The 20,593-nt window shown below is 35.8% G+C and overlaps 1 pseudogene; it reads left to right on the plus strand.

Moving 5' to 3' along the window:
• Window positions 1-669: 669 nt before the first annotated feature.
• Window positions 670-16,007, plus strand: LOC119624774 (HIG1 domain family member 1A, mitochondrial pseudogene; annotated as a pseudogene).
• Window positions 16,008-20,593: the final 4,586 nt, after the last annotated feature.

Consider the following 20,593-nt stretch of genomic DNA (forward strand, 5'->3'; position numbering starts at 1 on the left):
AACTTATATTTTTCATCATAAGCCTTTTAAAATGATTGATTTTTAAACTATTATGTTTTTGACACATTTTAGATGTGCACATTTAATTTTGATTTAAAAATTAATTGTAAAGAATACCGTAAAATGTATACTTAATGTACAGATAACAAAAAAAATGTTTTAATGAGTCACAATAGGCATATCATTACAGCTAAGGAAATAGTTTCCCTTGTCTTCTTCTCGATTATTCCCATCATTCTTTGAAGGTAATAGATCAAATACATTTCTAAGAAGAAGAAAATTATCCCCTAGTAGTTTGACTCTGCCTGTAATTTCATAGTAGACACTATAAAACATAAAAGAAGAAAATAAAAAATGAGAAATTAACAAGAAGAGTACTGGAGAAAGTTATTAACCAAAACAGCAAAAAAATAGTATTTCAATAACTTTGTACTAATGTAGGACATGGCAAGCTAGGAATAATAAAAGTAGAATTGCCCTATGGTAACACCTAAAGATCATAAAGAACTGTAAGAAAAATTTGACTGTGGACATGGGCAGGAAGTCAACTTAAGTCAATCAGCTGTGTGGATGTTCTCACTCAATGAGTTTCTTAAAAAAAAAAAAAAAAAAAAAAAAAGTTCAGATATTCAGCAAATACACATAAGTCATAGAAGTTAAGCACCAAGAATGGCACCTGTTTGGATGAATAAGGCTATGTTTTTGAAAGTAGCCTTTCCACAGGTCAATAACAGAAGCTATGGTGAAATGTAAAAATTCACAATTCTACTTTGTTCCACTGAGTACCCAATCAACAATTGGTACAGTCGAGATGAATGTGACAAAACTCTTTATAGATAAATATGTATGTATGCCTAAGTCTATCTATCTATCTATCTATCTATCTATCTATCTATCTATCTATCTATCTATATTTCTTTGTGTGTAAATACATACACAGATATATGCGAAGACATATATAATCTTCCTTACAATATATCAATAGATCATTTTCACAGGGACTAAGAGTACACACACAGCCTCCTATGTTGGCTCTGAGACATCTAAAAAGCAAGATGGAGAGCATTAATCTTCCATTCAAAAATATATCCCTATAGAAAGCTTTTGCAGTATATTGTCTTTTGTTCAATATATAGCCTTGTCAAAATTTATTTATATTGAAATTAAATGGCAATTTTTTTGTGTGTTTTTTCCCTCCCTACAAATCGAGTGACATTTATCAGCATATCAAAAGCTGGTTAAGGTTAATATTTGACTAAGCATTAAATTAAAAAAAGCAGCACAAACCCATGGGGCTTAAGATTTTCAATGTATTAGCTCTTGATTAGCACATCAGATGGAGTACTGCTGGGTTCTGTTGCTGAAAAGGTATTGTCAACATCTCTTCTCCCATTTCCATGACAATAATATCAGAGATATAAAATTACGAAAGACCTTCAAATGTCAGTTCTGTGCAGTTAACCGTGTTTCAATATCTGCCCCCAATTTTTCCAGTTAGACTGCAAATACTACTCTCTGTGTTTCAGACCCAGTTGAAATTTAATCAGGTAGAACTGGAAAAATTGCTGAATATTCAGACATGATTCGGCATATATTACAATTTATCTTTAAATAAAGATTTAAAAGAAACTCATTAAATTTTGTCTTTAGGTATCTCAATATACAGTATATAGGACTAGATCATCATTGTGAAGGTAAGGCTTTTTTTTTCTTGTTTTTCCTCTGAAACAAATCTTCTTTTATTATATTTGCTCTAACCATATAGAAGAATATATGATGTGTTAAAGACTTATATTTGTGTATAGAGTTGCCTAAAATTCCTGGATTCCTAAAAGCTCTTGACATATTTACCAGCACAGTTAACATTTGAGGGAAGTGAATCTTTGTCACAAATACTGCCACTGGAGAAGGCAAGACTGTTTAAGAACGCGAGACTGTTGGCTTTCAAATATACGGTTCTTCAAAGAGGAAATATTTTGGAAATAAGGAAAGTTTATATTTTCAGCAGCGACTTTCAGGTTGCTGTTTTTTCCTCTTGAACTGGAAACAGCAAGGATAACTGAGTGCTCTAAGAAAAACCTCCGAATAAAGGTCTGCTTCATAACCAAACTTTCTTAGTTTTCGGATCTCACTTTGCCTACTTCAATATTTCTCTATCCATCAAAGAATAGCTTTGAATAACTTGATTTATTAGCATCATGGAAAGATGTTTTTCCTTTTTCCCCTTTGTAATTTACACTAAGAATAGTAAAAGAAATAGCAGCTTAATCCTTTTCAAAAGAAATGTCATTATTTCTTTTCAAAACATTTTATATAGTTTATGACTCAGTCATAAATCATCAAGCTCAATGAACAGAGAAACACTATTACAAAGAATCAGGAATAGTTGCTGATCCAAAAATTACAAATAAATGTTTTATATTTAACATCTACATTACAGGGATCAAAGATAAGAGAGTATAATTGATTTTCACTTCTTCCTTAACAACTAAAAAATCCTATTCTACGCTCCAGTCAATAAACACCTTCTTTAAGATAGCCTTAAATTCCTGCAGTTAATTGTTCCCTCCACTATGATTATGTCACAGCATTTTGTAGATTATTATGTACTATTTATATCTGATTTATTTTAACTCCTGTCTAGACCGGGAACTCCTTCACAGTACTCACCCTACTTTACTCATTTGTATGTTCTTAGCATTTATTCAATAATTCCTTCATTCGACAAATATTTATTGAGTATTTGTTACATTTCAGACACTGTGCTAGGCACTGAGATCGAAATAGTGTTAAAAATAAAATGGTCCCCTTTGGCTGTGCGCAGTGACTCATGCCTGTAATCCCAGCACTTTGGGAGGCTGAGGCAGGAGGATCATGATGTCAGGAGATTGAGACCATCCTGGCTAACAAGGTGAAACCTCGTCTCTACTGAAAATACAAAAAATTAGCCAGGCACGGTGGTGGGCACCTGTAGTCCCAGCTACTCTGGAGGCTGAGGCAGGAAAATAGTGTGAACCCAGGAGGCAGAGCTTGCAGTGAGCAGAGATCGCACCACTGCACTCCACCCTGGGCGACAGAGCAAGATTCCATTTCAAAAAAAAAAATAAAAAAGTAAATAAATAAAAATAAAATAAAATGGTCCTCTTCTTTCCAAAGCTTCAGTTTAGTGGAGAAGATGGACGGAACATTTATTTGCTTGATTCTTGATAAAAACTAATAACTGTTAGGTTTCAAACACATGATGCTATGATGGTTATAAACAGGGACGTATAAAACTAGCAAAAGAGTTGAAGTCTGCTGACATCTAAAACGTGAGACTAAGTTAACTACTCCAGATGATGGCAAAGTGAGCTAGAGGAAAAGCCTTAGGAAGAGAGAAAGAACTGTGTGGTGAGGGGGAACGTGACCAAATCCAAAGGACTATTAACAGATTGGAACACAAAACAAGGGTTTGGGGATGAGGAGAAGCTGAGGAGATAGGGAAGGACAAGCCTTTGAGGGTCTTGTTGCCCATCTTAACAATTTTGTCCTTTACCTTCAGAGCCATAAGAAGTCATGGAGGTGACTGAATGAGGCAGTACTTCAATAAGATCTGTCTTTACTCCACATTTAGCATGAACTGAGAGTTGCAGTGTGGAAATCAGATTGGAGCAAAATAAGAATAGATGACAGAGGCAATGTCAGGTCATCCCCCGATACATCTGAGTGGTTTACTCTTCCCAATGTTTGTAATCAAATGAGAACCATCTCAGTGGGGCCCAGAAAGGACTACATCGAGATTATTTTTACTGGGTCCAGTGGCTCACACCTGTAATCCCAGCACTTTGGGAGGCCAAGGCGGGTGGATTACCTGAGGTCAGAAGTTTGACACCAGCCTGGGCAACATAGTGAGACCCCATCTCTACAAAAAATTCAAAAATTAGCTGGACATAATAGTGTGCACCTGCAGTCCTAGCTAATGGGGAGGCTGAGGTGGGAGGATCACTTGAGCCCAGGAGTTTGAGGTTTCAGTGAGCTATGATCATGCCATTGTACTTCAACCTTGGCCACAGAATGAGAATTTATCTCAAAAAAAGATTATTATTTTCATGTAATGTTTATCCTGTAAGTAATTCCCTGGGATTCTGGAAGTCAAGGAAATTTGTAGAAGGGATGATAGTTGTTAGAAAAGATTATTTAGAGAAGATTAATTTAATTTTATTAAAAGGTGTACAGATCTGTACTTCTTTCTTATCCCTTAGAAGCTGCTCTATGTGTTCATTTGTTATGTATATAGTGAGAGATTAAATATAGAAATGGACAATGACCAGAGCATATATAAAATAGAATTCTCACCCACAACCTGCAATAATTAGCCAGGAAATCAACCCATTATCCACATTAACCAGCCTAGAAAGCTAGCCTGCTGTTTGTAAGTCAAACCTATAGGGAGTTGGATTGTTATCTCCAACAACAATCCAAGAAACTAAACAGTAACAACTGGATCAAAATGTCTAGAGCTTATTTAACAACTGAAAACTTCTCCAAGTTTTATTCCTGCTTTCAACTTATGCCCAACCTCAAAAAGCCAAATATGTGCTCTAACAAATATAGCCTTCTAGTTAGCCTGCTTACACCTACTCTCTGCTAAAAGCCCAATCAGTGCATATCTGAAACCTTCCATTTTATCCTCTATGAAGTTCCTCACTTGTCTGCTTACCTTTGAATCTGTTAAAATGCCCGTGATGGTAGCTAAATCCCTTGCTATAGCAAGCTCTGAATAAGTAGTTTTTGTTTCTCCTTATTTGGTTGTTCTTCATTTCTTTCTATAATAGACTATCTGTCATCACTAGGGGCCACAAAGAGCTGAATGTCCACTTACTACTTTTAGCTATATATCCGTTTAATCAGGATCTGAGATATTGAATAAATGAGCTACTATGCTTTTGAGTTAACGTGTATGTGAATGTATGTGTGTGTGAGAGAGAAAGAGACAAACAGACAGAAAAGAAAAAAACAGAGAGAGAGACTGAGCCGAGTATTTAGGAGTAGGAGGTTGACACTGAGCACTCATCATTTGTATTGAGTACCCACTGTGTGTCAGGCACTGTGTAAGTCCTTTGTGATGGATAGTAGATAAGCCAAAGATTCTCATCCTCATGGAGCTTACATTGTAGAAAGAAACAGATAATAAACAATTAACATAATAAATAGATGAATTCTGTAGTATTTTAGAAGATGGCAAATACTATTTTAAAAGACAAAGGTAAGGTAAGGAGGCTGTCAGAAGATGAGGTAGGGAGTAAATTAAATAGGAGGTCAGGGAAGCCCACGTTGTGTAAAAGTTTTAGTTGAGTAGAAACTTCAAGAAGGGGATGAAGAGTCAAAATAAGCAGATACATCTGGAAGAAAGGTCTTTTTGGCCAAGAATAGCTAAAACAAAATGCAAGAGTGCCTGGTGTGTTCGAGTAGTAGCAAAGTGATGAGTGTGGCTGGAGTTGAGTTGTTGAAGGGGAAGAGAATAGCAGATAAAGTCCAGAGGCAGAAGGGTGCATGTGGGGCAGAGGGACAGAGTGCTCTTAGGACATTTTAAAGAAGCTTGCTTTTTGCCTGGTGGAACCAGGCTTGTTGCAGAGTTCTGAAGAGACAAATGACATAAGTTTAAAACTGACCCTCTGCAGCTGCATTGAGAATAGACTATGGGGGGAAATAGTGGCTTTAGTTTCCTGTTTACATTTAAATATTTGTGTGTCCAAGCATATAGACATTTGCATAGTGGCTAAGACTGTAACTAGACAATTCTGGAAACATAAATTCCAAAGATACTAGAAACCTGGATCTCTTACAGTTTTGTTTTCTTCTTCATCTTCTCCCTATTCTATTCAACTAGAGATCAGGCCAAGACAAGCTACCCTTCTCTCTAATTCTGGCTATTCTAGAAATCCAGTGAGCTTAAAAAAAGAACGTTTGGCCTCAAATACACTTATATTCAAATAAAACATTCCAATAATATCCCCTTAAATTCAAAGTCTGATTTATAGATCAAATGTTGTCTGCATCCACTTTACAGTTTTTAGTCTATGTAATAATTATACCCAATATTAGCCCACTGTAAAGAATTAACCAAATGTATTAGGAAAAAGTAAGAATTATTCAAGGAAATTGCATAATATACATTCTAATGCAACTGTGATAACTGCTAACTTGTAAGAGGAAAAAGCTGGAAGAGAAGTTTGATTTAAATCTTAACATCAATCTGGAGCTCAAGAAACTTACTCACTCAGACCCTTGCCCGTGGCCTATGCCAGAAAACTTTTGTTGGATGGTAAGGTGATGATTAGAAGGAAGATGTTGGACTGACACCAACAGCAAAATACATATGCACAGAAAGCTAACTAGTGCTATAAATGACAAACAGAAAAATGTGGGTCAGCAGAATGCATTCCCTGAGAATTCAATCTATTTTCTAACTAATCTCATGTGAAGACAAATTTTAAATGGAGGAATGCAAAATGTCTTACTATTTGGCATTAAGATGCCTCCTCCTATTTTCATTGAAAATAAAAATGTAGGAATCCGGAAAGAATCCATGTCCAGTTAACCTGGTTATGGCCCATTAACAAGGCATTCCTTTCCAACCATAAACATTTCCTGATGGTTGAGAGATATTCCAAGCGTATAACCCATTTAGATATCCAAATTAAATAACAAAGAGCCTTCTTCACTTCACTAAGTTCTCTGACACCAGTTTAATGACATACTTGTAGACTACAAAATGGCCATTATCATTTTTGGTCTTTTTCACATACATACTTTTAGAAGAACTAAAATTATTTGTTTAAATTTTAAATACACATACGTTTCAATTAGACACTGTATAAAAAGTTAAAATAGATACTGTGAATAGCCCTCAATTCATTAAACTCATGCGACATACAGGTAACAACCTTTTAAGCTCCAAGGGACTACAAATAGCCTGGTTAAAATCATTGCCTAAAATAATTTAATTCTTAAATATAATTTGCAAATCTTATTTCCTTTCTTTGTTTTAAGACCTTTTAGTGGAAAAAGTATTAAACATGAAATGAGGACTCTGAAGGCAGCATTCAAAGAATCTAAAATTATCTCCCATTATGTAGCAGAGACTGCATCTTTTCTTCCTTCTTCTTCTGTTAACTTATTACTGACGGTGGCATGTGGTGCCTAGAGGAAGGTCATATTTCTAGTCCTGTCTTGCAGTCAGCTGTGGCCATATAACTAAGTTGTGGCCAGTGGAATGTGAGAAGAACTGATGTGTGAAATTTCCACAAAGTGACATTAAAGGAAAGGAGTGTGTCTTCCCATTCATCCTTCTTCTCCATGCTAGCTAGAATACAGAAATTTTGGCAATCCATTTTGGACATGCAGTTAAGAGCTAACACTCAAGAATGGAAGAGTGGTGAAACAACAAAAGAGAAATGAGGACCACTGACAGCTCTGTGAAGCAGAACTTTGATACCAGCGGGGACTTTTAGGTAAGGGAGAAAACAATTTCAGTCTTTTAAACCATTATTTTGGGTGTCTGTCTCCTGGCAGAAATTATATCACCAATAACACACATTATAGACATATGCTGTGTAGCTGAGAGTAGAGACGTAAGAATCAACATGTATTGTAATGGAAAGCATATGAGACATAGTATCAGTATGTCTGAGCACAAGTCTCAGTTTGTTCACTTTCAATAGCTGCTAATTTATGGCAAATCAGTTAACCTTTTGTTCTCTCATCTATAAAGTGACGATAGTAAAAGTTATTTCATCATTTTGATGAGAGCAAAAACGTCTTATAAGATTAATCTATAGAAATATTAGTTTCTATAGTGATATGCCTGTCTTTAACATTATCATCTATAAGCACTCATGAAAATGTTTTCATCTAATATAATTTTCTTCTCATGTACACACAGAATCCATTTCCATGAATTGTACTAGTTGACTTCAGGTTCCATAAAAAGTCTAATTTACCAGGTTAGACCACAAATACTAATGGATCCGTAAACATTCTCTCAATCATCTATGAAAATGGAGGTGGATAATGATATGAAAACATAGAAGTCATTTCTGTTTATGTTTGAAATCCATTTTCTTAATGTGGAAATGAACTTTTAAAAAAAAATCTGAGATGCCATCGAATTTTATTTGAAACTTATAAACCAAAAGTAACCATGAAGACCTAATTCAGAAGAAGCTGGAGATTCATTTTACTTAATCTTTACTGGAGCTCCAGTGCCACACTCTGACACTGGGACATGAACAGTCCAGGCCTCCTCACAGTATTAAACATCATGTTGTGAGGAAGGATGTAGCAAAACTCACATATTAAATTAGTGCAGGCATAGTCCTCACTATCCTGGCCTCATGAGGAAAACAGGGGAGCAGGCGTGGGTGAGCAATAGGACGTCAAGCAGGGAAAGAGATGGGTGGCAGTCACAAGACCTCTACCACTTTACATAGATGAATTATTTAGGGTCCTTGGGTTAATCAACAAAGATGTTCTCCTAAAAGAAGTTTACCTGCTGATCTAAGCAAACAGACTAGTAAAATGGACTTGGATTGAAATGGAAAAATAGAAAGGATGTATCCATTATCATTCTTTATAAGGGTATGTAAATATATATACACAAATATATATAACATATCCTCTTGTAAGCCTACTATATTTGAAGTTTCAACCTTTGTAAGTTGACTGATGGGTGTCAACAGAGCTAATTAAACATTTCCAGAAAGTGCAGAACTGAAAGGGACTTGGAGGATTCATCTGTTGACATTTAAGTATCTACGGTGCAAAGTGGAAAGCGAGATTTGCATCCAACAAGGCCACCTGGTTAATCCAGCAGCTTTTATAATCCAACAAATTGTTCTTGTTCAATAGTGCATTTTTATGAAATTAGGTGGATGTTATAATCAACTTTTCTCTCATCTCCCCTGCATTGGAATAGCTCCATTGTAACAGATGTTTCCCTCTTTACTGCTGAAGTAAAACTGCGTGTATCTTGACACAGGCAGGCAGCACTTGGCTGTGGAACATTAAGCCTTCCATCAGGTTATTCCCTCAGTTTCAGTCATTGGCTTAAATAGGGCTGTTTCTTCCAAGCTCAACAACATAGAATCCAAACACTATTTCTCCATTAGTCACCTGGTCTCGCACTCCAAAATGCAATGCAGACTTGGAAACAAGTGTGTATCCATGACCTTTAACGTCTAACATGGTCTGGTGGAAAGCATATTGGAAGAATGGTAGTCTCACCAACTTGCTAGGTGACCTTTGACAAATTAATTGACCCCAGTGTGCTTCATTTTCCTTTCTACACAGGAAACATAAAGGCAATAATACATAGTTCCCTGCCCTATCTTACAGGGATTTCGTAAGGTAAAATGAAATAACCGTTTACATTCTGTTTTGACATGTTCATGTTGAAATAGTCCACTTTCTCTGCTGGTAGAATCATGTCACCAAATTTATAATAAAAACTGTTGGAAAAGGGTTTAGTGGAAACACAGTTTAATTTTACTATCCGGAACAAATTTATTTCATTCAGTGATGGTGCCTGGAATGTTTTGAAATGGTAGAAGCACAAGATTCAGAATTCGGACCCAGATTGTAGTTCTAATGCAGTTACTTTAAAAGTCTCTGCTCTATACATCAAGGTCCACTGATGCTCTTCCACCTTATCCTTAGCTCAGTACAATATAAGAGACAATTGTGGCCAAGGCAGACAGCAAAAGCCAGACAGAATTTTTTTTTTTTTTTTTTGAGACAGAGTCTCGCTCTGTTGCCCATACTGGAGTGCAGTGGAGCGATCTTGGCTCACTGCAATCTCCACCTCCTGGGTTCAAGCCATTCTCCTGCCTCAGCCTCCCGAGTAGCTGGAACTACAGGCACGTGCCACCACACCTGGCTAATTTTTTTGTCTTTTTAGTAGAGATGGAGTTTCACCGTGTTAGCCAGGATTGTCTTGATCTTCTGACCTCTTGATCAGCCCACCTCGGCCTCTCACAGTGCTGAGATTACAAGCGTGAGCCACCGCACCTGGCTGCCAAGGGCAGATTCTTACTCCCCAAATCCAGTAACTGACAGACATCTGTTGTACTCTCACACCGCTCAGTCTGTCTACCTTTGTGCAAATGAGATCCAGAAAACAGGATTACCAGTTAGAAAAGATAGGTGTGTGCACTTCAAGTCACAGCACCACCGACTCTGAACCCCTTTTGAATGTAGTACAGTTCTCATTCAGCTCCAGAGGTCTGATCAAAGTCCAACCCTAGCAAAGCTTCTGGCATAAAGTGGAAAATCAACACTTGTGAATGTTAGTGCAACTTTCTTCTCTGCTTTTATTTCTCCGCCCTCCTCCCTAAAACTGGCTCCTTATCCTCACAAATTGAAGTCTAAGTTCCTGACTTACAGAATGTGTGCTTTAGATGACAGCTATGCACTCTTCTGACAACTGTTTCTGAATTCCCTAAAATTATGCTCCAAATTTCAAGTGAAAATACCTGGATCTCATCATTTAGAGAATCCCAATTTATACTTTCACATCCTCTGGAAACCAAAGGCCTGATCACTGGAAGCTCTGAAGTAAAATTTTAAAGCCAGACTAATTCTCTAGTCCCTATTCCATTTTAATTTGTAAATCTCACACAGAGCAGAAACTCCTCCTGGGCCATTCAAAAACATGTATTTTTCACCCCCTGTGTGTTATGAAGATAAATTATTGGTAGGATTTTAACTATTAGTGGGATTTTAACTATAGGTGGGATAATAATGACTACCATTTACTTAAAATTTGCTATATTAGGCATTGTTCTTAGTGTTTTTTTTCATGCTATCTAATGTCTTAGCTGTTTGGATATTTCTATTATGTCATCGAGGGAAGATTAAAGTAGTGTAAGCAAATGAATGACATAGCATCACCCTGAAATGTGGGCAAAAGGGGCCCCTGACTTGGAACTATGCATCTTACAAACATATACACAAATTTTATTAAAAGACATGCGGACTCCTGGTGCAATAATTTCAGTTTGCCTGGAACTTTCCTGGCTTTGGCACTGAAAATCCTACATCCCAGGAATGCCTGTCCCTTAGTCCTAGGCAAATCAGAAAGGCTGGTCGACCTAACCTCTGTCACTGGCTATCTGGCTCTCAGTGCTGGCACAGTGTGACCCATAATCCTAAACATACACTCTTGTGAATAAACCCATTCAGGCTCCAGAGAAATGTTTCTGCACATATTTTCCATACATTCTTGAATCAAAAGGCGGCTGCATCCAAAAGTCATAGAGACTCATGAGGTTGTGCCCCTGGATATATTGTAGACAAACCCTACTTTGCAGTATGTGCAGAATTTGACCTGCAAAAATACTTAAATGAGAGAAAAAGGCGAATTTTTGCAACTTGTCAAATCTTTCCCTTTAGATATCAAAAATATAATAGATATTGAAATCATTGTATTGCTTTCCAGTAGTGTCAAGCATCCGCCTTCTTGCTTCTCATTGTATTTCAATTCAAGATATGGAAGCACTCATGAAATAATACGGTATACACAATACTTACATATGGCAACTGAGGATTATTTTGCATTTTTCAATAATTTATAAGCTGGTTGTGGTGGCCCACCCCTGTAATCTCAATGCTTTGGGAGGCCACAGCGGGAGGATCACTTGAAGCCAGGAATTCAAGATCAGCCTGGGCAAATATATATCAAACAATTATAACTCATAAAATTATTTAAGAAGTAAGCATGATACACCATAAAAAAGCGTAAATGTGACACCAAGTCTTTAGCTCAATGTGTGAATTGAAATGCTACTTTAAGAGAAGGCAAAAAATGTGATGTGATTAATAGTGACTTTATATAATGACATTAAAATGTTTTATAATATTTACTGCAATTATAATAATTTATTATGTGTGACCTTACTTCAAAGTTTAAATATAAAATATTCATTTCTGATTTAAGTATTTATTTAAGAATTTTATTTACAATTCCAAGTGCTACTGCCTCAGCAGAGAAAGGTTTCTCCAAATTGCTATTAATAAAAAGCTATTCAAGAGCTACAGCAATTCAAAGAAGGCTTGCTAATTTGGTGTTGTTTTCAACAGAGCATAGATTACAAGAAAATATTGATATTAACAATATAATTTACAATTTTTTATAATGAAGTCCTAACATAAATTTTATTGAAAAAATAAAATAATTACTGAATCATATATAGTAATATATAATTTAATATATATTGAATTATATAGAGTAAAATATATATTATTGACTATATATATGTTACTGAAGTAGACTGCAAATATTATCATCCCAACATCTGAAAATCTAGATATGGGCAATAATAATTCATTCACTTATCTTTGATACTTTGCCAAACATTAGTTACTTAAAATATAGCTTTGCAATATATTATGACTTTATTGGTATGAAAATATATTAAGGTAGGAGGAAATAATTAATTCTGTATGTCAGTTTGTTACATGTATTTATCATATCACTTTTAAATATTTATATATATAATAGGTGAGTTCCCAAGTATACTCTTCTTCCAAGCTCCCACTGTTAGCAGTAGACATGGGCACAGGTGACTAAATGTACATTTGGAAAAATCACTCTGCCAATAGTTTAAATTCTGGGCTTGAGGAGAATTGCATTAGAGACAGGGAGAAGATTTTGCAGTAATCCCAAACTCATGGATGAGATTCTTGTCTTGGGTGACTGAGTGGATTGCAGTGTGATGTGGTGAGGTGCTAGAAAACTCTGGAGGACTAGCGGGTTGTTGGATGAACATGATGAATAACACGTTGGGCAATGTGGAGTTTTAGGTACCTGAAGAAAATGTTAAGAGAAAAGATATGTGTGTGGGTACGTTCACACAAAACATACAATTTATATGTATGCATATATTTAAATACATGTATAAATGTGTGCATATATGTTTACATGTATGCGCACATATATATGCATGTGTGTATCTATGTATGTGACTAGAACTTAGAAGAGAGAGATCTGGGCTGTACGTGTGCCATTCTGTATCATCAAGATGAGTATTGATTTCACAAACAAGAATGTGTATAGTATAGAGTATAGCAGGTCAGAAATGAAGGAAAGAGCTAGTTTCAAAAGAAAAGAGGAAGTTAACTATGACAAATCCTGTAATGTATCAGAAAATGTTAAGAAATTATCAATGGAGGGCATTGAGCACAGAAAGAAAATTGAAGTGGCAAACCATAAATAGAAAATAAGTAATTGGATTCTGAGATTAGACTGCTTTTCTTAGAAGTTTAGCAATGGATGGAGAAAGGTTTTTTTTTTTAGTGTAATTGTGATGATTTTGCAACGCATGAGAGAAGGTTCCAAGAAAGATGTATTATTGTTTTCCAAGGTGCCAGCAGTGAAGGGATGTTTATATTCCAAGATGCAGGTGAGGGAGATGGGAGAGAGTACTGATGACCAATAGTATAAGGTCTCAAAGAAAGCAAGAAGGGAGGGTATTCAGAGCAAATATGGAGGGACTCACCTGTGGTAGAAGAGAGACCATTCCATAGAAATTGTAGAGAGGAAGGATAAATGGGTGTGAACACTTGCTTAAATAGAAGTTTTTTGGTTACATTTATGAGCAGCCCAGTTGAATCAGTTTATGCAAAAAGAGAGAATATAATGTTTAGAGGTATCTCCTCGGACCTCAGAGCAGGAAACACACCTCACTAGGGACTGGAAATAGGAGCCAGAAACTCTTCAAGATTCAAAATCCCACTCTCTAGGGCTGTGGGTCTCTCATTTCTGCTTCCCTTGGTAGCTCTGCTTCAATGCCACATACCCTGCTTTTCTATGTGCACATGATTCCTGAGTCTACGTATAGCAGTTCAAACAACCATCAGAGACCGCCCAAAGTCTCTAAAACCAAATTTCAAATTCTCAGAAGAGATCATCTAATTAGCCCAACTTGAGTTGGTGTACTGATACACTCATCTGTGATCAGAGAAACACTAAGAGTTATGTGATAGAGTTTCAGCAACAAACACCCATCCCTTCAGGTAAATATCCAAAATCCCAATCCTTGTCTTAAATAATTTATTACAAGGCAGATGAGTTTTTTAGTGAGAGGGACAAGAGTTGAAAATATTTCTGTTAGATAGCCTCCATTTGATTATTGGGTTGGGAGGCAAGGTTTTCTACTGAATATGATTGTGGCACTGAATATTTTTAGAACTTGAGGATAAGTAATCAAAAAGGGTATAGATGTGTGTGTGTGTGTGTGTAATATAATTGTTGGGAGGTAAAAGGAGTGTCAAGAATAATAAAAATTAATATTTTAGGCCGGGCGCAGTGGCTCACGCCTGTAATCCCAGCACTTTGGGAGGCTGAGGGGGGCGGATCACAAGGTCAGGAGACGGAGACCACGGTGAAACCCCGTCTCTACTAAAAATACAAAAAAAATTGCCGGGCGCGGTGGCGGGCGCCTGTAGTCCCAGCTACTCAGGAGGCTGAGGCAAGAGAATGGCATGATCCCGGGAGGCGGAGCTTGCAGTGAGCCGAGATTGCGCCACTGCACTCCTGCCTGGGGGACAGAGCGAGACTCTGTCTCAAAAAAATAAATAAATAAATAAAAAATAATAATATTTTAGATTCTTCCGATAATCTAGACACTTCCAAGTATCTTTTTTATTTTATTTTATTTTATTTTATTTATTTATTTATTTTGAGACGGAGTCTTGCTCTGTAGACTTCCAAGTATCTTATATGTGATGATATCTCACTTCTAATTGTCATAAGCTATGTACTATTATCTTGAGGTAATACTATTTTGCCTATTTTACAGATAAGAGAACAGGGGCATCGAAGAGTTAAATAACTTGCCTAAGCTTATATAGGTAAGAAGAATTAAAGCCAGAAAATCTGATACCTACCTAAGCATACTCTTAACCACTATGTATACCTAAGATCTAGGTTAGGAAATTAAAAAATGATGTCAAGTTTGGCAACTTAATTATGGAAGTGAAAGGCAGACTGGAAGTACTTACATTGTGGCTAACAGCGCAAAATTACAATATCAAGCACAAAAGATTAATCAGGTCATTCTCTCACCAAATTCAAGTGCCAAAACAAGATGTGCAACAACTGTACCTTAAAACCCTCAGGCTAATAGTCAAACACTTTTGAAGTAATTCTAGCCTAGCTGTGCATCTGACCAAATGAGTTGACACCTTTCCCAGCCTACTTTTCATAAACATCTCCCAATAATTTTCACATTCAATAATATAGTCCCAGGGATCAGAAGCTTTGTGAAGGGTTTGGCTGCTCTAGGGAGATTCTTTTTTTTTTTTTTTTTTTTTTTTTTTGAGACGGAGTCTTGCTCTGTCGCCCGGGCTGGAGTGCAGTGGCCGGATCTCAGCTCACTGCAAGCTCCGCCTCCCGGGTTTACGCCATTCTCCTGCCTCAGCCTCCCGAGTAGCGGGAACTACAGGCGCCCGCCACTTCGCCCGGCTAGTTTTTTGTGTTTTTAGTAGAGACGGGGTTTCACCATGTTAGCCAGGATGGTCTCGATCTCCTGACCTCGTGATCCGCCCATCTCGGCCTCCCAAAGTGCTGGGATTACAGGCTTGAGCCACCGCGCCCGGCTCTAGGGAGATTCTTCAAGCAATCACTGTCAACAGACACAGATGCTTCCCTTTCTTCATATGATGAAGATCAGAGATCCAATCTTATTAGAAAAGCTGAAGACGCATCGTTCATCCCCATTGGAATGGCAGATTTTGCAGCAATTGTTGCATAGTGATTATACAAATTGAAGAGCAGAGGAAATACTAAAATGTCCCTTCATCTCATCCATATGTGTGTGGTAGCCCAAGGCTTTCTTGTAGGAGCAATGACTGCTGATATGGGCTAATCCATGTTTTGAGAATTCTGGGCAAAACCTAAGCCTAAGAAGAAAAGAAGCTGTCTTGGTCTTGTTGGAGGAGCTTGCTTTAGTTACACATCTCATTACTGAACTTATATACTAATGTTGAAAATGAACTATTTGAATGGGTTCAGATGGTAACAAGGCATTTTGAATATTGGCCTCCTTTCTTGCAGGCTTAATTTTCCTGGTGACCGAAATACTAGTGACTAGTTTACCAACTAGGTCATTGAGGGGAGTCAAGTTAACACAAAAGAAACCCGTCACCTAAATGCACTTGATAGTGTTGAAATGTCCACCTTCTTAAACTGTTAAGATGAAATTATATCCAAAGAAGATAGCAGGCTAACCCTGAAATACTCCCAGTTTGCTGCAGAATCTTGTATGTTTTGGATGTTATATAAGAGTCCTATTTGCCCAGTTAATTTAACTTTTTTTCTACCTGTCTTTTGGACTGGCTGGCTCTTTTAGAACTCTGTCAAAAAAGTGCATAGAAGAGAACCTGTAAAGCCTCCCACAGCTGAAAGTATATATGCATGTGTTTAAATCAAATCTAAAAAGCTTATAATAGAGTTGCATACTAGTAGTATTTATTAAAGAATAGTAATTGTAAACATAATAATAACTTATGGATTCTAGTTTAGTTCTTTTGTAATTGCAGAATTATATTTTTACTGCTGTTATATTAGAATAATATTTAAATGTCATCTTGAAATAAAATATGTATTTTAAGTGCTCATGCAACGGTAAATGAACACTTTTTAAATGTATGCATTGCTTATTTCCTCCATAAGAACTGTAAACATTAAACTAAACAAATTACCTATAATGGAATTGATTTGTGAGAATGCTGGTTTGGCTGGTTTATACACTACAGAATGCTATTACACTTGTGAAATCTCTTGTCTAACCTGAATTTACATTCCATGGTGATAATGTGGTATATGTATTGTTATTAAAGTAAGTGACCATGTCAAAAAAAAAAAAATAATCCAAGGTTGATTAAATCACATAATCTTTGTGACCATTAGTACCTTCACTTGTAAAATATAAATAAATGATACAAACTTCAGAGTCATAAGGGAAAAAGTCAAACCATGCATATAGAATATTTAAAAAAAACACTGAATGAACAAAACTTCCTTTTATTAATGAATAACAACTTTTATATATGGAGCCTATGTGATGTATACAGCATTTCATTTTGTATTTATATAAATTATTTATATATATATATATATAATTGAATCCTGTATATATCATTAAATCCTACATAACAAACTTTAGACACAGGAATTATAGTATCTCAGTTTTACAGATGTGGAAAATTAGGCTTACATGCCAAACACTAAATCATGGAGGTAGGATTCAAACACAGTCTGACTTCAATATACTATTCCAACTGATGAAGGATACTTTGGGTAAACACCACTACTATATAACCGTAAGGAGAATTATTACAATCCATTGGTATAGCAGGTCTCAAATTGTAATGCCCTTAGCTATCTGGCTTGAATAGAAACAGTTTAATGCAAAAAAAAAAAAAAAAAATCAATCAATAAATAATAAATAAATAAAAGAAAAAGAAAAATACTGTAAGACCTAGGAAAACATTATTCACAATATTTCTTTTAGGCATATTTATGCCATGCTAAAATAACTGCCTCCATGCAGCAGACAAATATGGAGTCACATATTGAGTGACTATAGGTCCCAGGTTCCCCAAGACAGTTTTGATTTGTGATATTGCTTTTGCAAACACGAGTATCTTTTAGTTTCACAGGTGTCATGATTTGGAACCAGAATGGTAGTGCGTGCCTGTAATCCCAGCTACTCAGGAGACTGAGGTGGTCAGATCTCTTAGTCCCAGGAGTTTGAGACCAGCCTGGGCAACATAGTAAGACCTGACCCTCTACCCCCAACAAAAGGTGCCCTGATTTGGACAATGAATTATATGAACACTCTACTTTAATGTTTCTTGGTAAACCTAGAGGGATTATATCTTACCATTGCTTCTCTCAGTGATGGATCCATTTGGACTTATCAGGCGGTACCGTCTCAAAGTCAGTAGAATATCTCCTGAACATGATAAAATGTTTAGAGTGCTTCCTGTGTTCTACAACTCTTCAAGTGGATACTTAGGTTAATTTTACCTTAGAGACATAGAAATCACACATTACAGGGAGCAGTAATTTATATCCCTATATTGTTACAGAAACAAAATTTTGTTTGTATTGGACATATCAAATGTCATTCCGGTTAATTTTGACTACATAGTTAGTACAAGACAATCTATGATAAACATCCCTACTGAGACATTTCCTGAAATAAAACCTTGTCTTTTAAAACTTTTCACAGTCAAAAAAAAAATTCTTTATTTGACTTTAATCTTTACACTGAATTTCAAACTTTCCCTTGGTACTGTTCTTTGCATAGTGAACACTGTAATTTCTTTCACCCAAGGCTGTGCAATTCAGATCTTATAACACTTGCAGCTTCATTATGTCATATTTAAAAAGTGATTATCTTTTCTTCTTATTCTTTTAATATATTTTAATGTATGATATCGATATGAGGTTTTAAAAGTGTGACAGAATAAGTAATAACAACCAGTTTGAATTGTGCTTGATTTTGAGACCTTCCCAGTCAAAAAAAAAAAACCTACTTATTCCATTCTTCAAATTAAAAAGATTAAGTTAGAATAATGATTTATATCAACTTGGAGTTTAGATCAAGTATTTTTAAGAACACTGTTTTAACCAAAAAGAAAAAAAAGCAGTAAACAATTTAAGAGAAACCACTTTGATAAAGTAACATCAAACTGTTGAAATAAATATAAATTCAAAAGAAAGAGTTAAATAATATTTACTATACAAAAGTTGAAACTGGTGCATCTTCGAAAACAAAACACATTTTTTCTGAGTTTGATACACAGAGCTTCCCAGTAGAGGGCTCCACAATACTGAAGGATGTTCACTGAGGAGGTACCTTTAGTGAAGCCATTTTATGATTATATACAACATAGTAAATAGTATTTGAAAACTCAACCCATGCCATTTGCCACAACCCCATATATACTATATTCGGACTTCAAAAAAAAAAAAGAAAGAAAGAAAGAAGAAAGTAATCCAATGCAGATTACAGTGGGATCATTAGTTTGATTTTAACAATCTTGAAGTGTATGTAAACTAGCTGGTTTCTCTGGACACATGTCTGATGATACAAAGCCATCTACTGTCTGAGCTGCAGGACACATGTGGACAATAGAAGCTGTTTCCTTGGAAACGACTATGTGAAAGCTCTTGGAATATCTCTCCTCCCCAGGAGTTAATTTGTTTCAGATGGGGAAAGGTGATTTCTTATGAGAAAGAGAGAGAGAGAGAGAGAAAGAGAGAGTTTCTTAGGTTTTCTTTTTTTTTTTCTATCATCACTATTAATATTTTTCAAAAATGTAGAGTAGGTGACAACAGCAAGACTAAATATTAATGAAATTGTCACCATCTAAGATTATAGCTGTGTAACAGTTCTGGCCTATTATAGAGGAAACAGAATAGGGATGAAATAGGAAAATCTCCTAATTGAACCAAAGTAGTCCAAAGTGTGTTGCCTACCCATTCCAGTGCTCTGGACAATTTCCAGTGCTCTGCTTCTCTTAATGCTAATCATTGTAAAGTGCAGATGTTTACCACATGGTGATAATTACCTATAAAAGATAATGAGCTGTCATACAATAGAGAGGACATTTCTGACCCGTTGATTTGAACTTTTTTCTGGTTGTAGTGAAGTATTTGTCCTACAAAATCCTCTCTTGCTTGCCCTTTCTCCCTATTTGTTCCCTCTAGCTTGGATTAATTAAGAAGTGTTTTGTGTTCATACCCATGGAAGCTTCCTCAATTCTAGACATGTAGTAGTAGGTCTTGAGTAAGGCTCTATTAGTTGATTGGTTAGTTGTTGGCATTGCTGACTATGGTTGAGTTGTGGTTTGGAGCTATAGAATTGCATAAAGCAAATCAGTCCATATGTGGAAAACTTAGGTCCTATTCTTTTGTATCACTTTTCTAATGAACAAAGTTAACTGACAGCAGAGATCTCAACACAAATTAAGAAGACTCAACCAAAACAAAGCACGCTAAATCATCTCAGTACATAAGTTTGTCAAGAGCAATGACTGTCTTAATTAAATTTTATAAAGCTTCTTAGCTTAACATAGTCTAATGTAATGAAGTGTAAATTAACCTAAAACATTCGAAATTAAAATCAAAACCAGGTGTCTTCACTCTAAATTCATGGGAAAATGATCCAGCACTTGAACAGAGGGTACTGATATTATCTCTTACCTTTTTCTATAGATTTTCAGAGATGTGAATTCACATTTTCTGCAACTCTTCAAACTCGCAGAGAAAAATAAATGACTGGTTTAATAAAACCCTTGCTATTTAACTGTATTTTCATAAAAGATTCTTAATAATTTCTATAAGAAAGAAGAAAATATTAAATTATGGAGATGTTTTTTGTCAGTCAGAAATTCTCAATCTCATGCTAAATAAAGTTCTTGTGAGATATTCTAAAACAATAAACACAAAATATTATATGGAAAAGTTATTATTAGGTACACTATGGATATTTTGTTTACTTAAGTAGCTATAACATATAGTTTAATTATTAAGGGGTTATTA

The sequence above is a fragment of the Chlorocebus sabaeus genome, chromosome 8, assembly GCF_047675955.1.
Source record: "Chlorocebus sabaeus isolate Y175 chromosome 8, mChlSab1.0.hap1, whole genome shotgun sequence".
NCBI classification, from domain to species: Eukaryota; Metazoa; Chordata; class Mammalia; order Primates; family Cercopithecidae; genus Chlorocebus; species Chlorocebus sabaeus.